This window comes from Fukomys damarensis, unplaced genomic scaffold (genome assembly GCF_012274545.1).
Source record: "Fukomys damarensis isolate Sample0158 unplaced genomic scaffold, DMR_v1.0_HiC HiC_scaffold_16, whole genome shotgun sequence".
Classification (NCBI taxonomy): Eukaryota; Metazoa; Chordata; class Mammalia; order Rodentia; family Bathyergidae; genus Fukomys; species Fukomys damarensis.
In genome coordinates, this window is record NW_022900928.1 from 128,530,866 (window position 1) to 128,531,736 (window position 871).

An 871-nucleotide genomic window follows, 5' to 3' on the forward strand; every position below is an offset into this window, starting at 1 on the left:
GCCTGCCTTAGTTTCCTTGCAGCGGCCGCCAGGAGAGAAGATGTGGATAAAACCCCCTCCCAGAGGGCGGACAGCAGCGGGAGAGAGCAGCTCACCTGAGGGCTGGGTTTGCCAAGGGCTCCTAGCCTTTCCCGGTTCCTGGGACTGGACGCGGGATCCTCCTCTAACACAGGGAAATGCCAGAGAGGAAACGGAAAGTCCGCCTGTTCCTGCTGGGGCGGGCTGCCGAAGAAAGAAAAGCGAAAGTGTCCTCAGCCCCGAAGCAGGAAGCAGAGGGCCAGGCGGGTGCTGCTGCCCTCCCTGCTCCTGAAGTCGTCGGTCCTTGTCTCGCTGTCTCCAGGCTCCGGGGCTCTCGAAAATGGGAGTCGGGGTGGGAGTGCTGCGGTTGGTGCGCCTGAGGAGGGTGCGGGGTGGGGTGGAGGCGCTGGTGACTAGCCCGGCTGTGGGGACTGGGAATCCACTTGTCCCTCTGGCCGAGTGTGGCCGGAGCTGGGAACCTGCAGACGGGTTGAGCGGAGCCCAGTCAGGTGGGGTCCAGGGCACCTGTCAAGGAGAGGTGGCGGCCACCCTTTCTGCACAGTCCCTGTGAAGATAGCTGACGTAGGTGACATGTAGGTTCCACGAGATACCCCACGTTTACACATCTGTCTAACAGTTTAAGCCGTTAATTGTAAATGTACTCAACTCATGACTACCGGCACAGGCAAAAAGCACAAAACCCTCGGTGAAAAATGAGAAAGATGATTCTAGGACTTTGAAGTCTTGAAACCAAGGCTAAGGAGACAGGAGAGAACCCTCCTGAGCTTCCTGTGGAGGCAGGAGCATGGAGTGGCCAAGCCACGTGCATCCAGAACAGAGCGACGCACAGGCC

The 871-nt window shown here is 59.2% G+C and overlaps 1 protein-coding gene across 3 annotated transcripts in view; it reads right to left on the reverse strand.

Moving 5' to 3' along the window:
- The window catches only part of LOC104850992 (sp110 nuclear body protein), a 40,208-nt gene extending 39,737 nt beyond the window's left edge, over nucleotides 1-471 (reverse strand). For 2 of the 3 annotated variants that reach the window (XM_010608115.3, XM_010608113.3), the window contains exon 1: nucleotides 96-469. The gene's annotated coding sequence lies outside the window, so the exon portion shown is untranslated. Of the gene's footprint in view, nucleotides 1-95 lie in introns of all 3 variants that reach the window. The other variant, XM_010608114.3, reaches the window with a different exon arrangement.
- Between the last annotated feature and the right edge of the window lie 400 nt (nucleotides 472-871).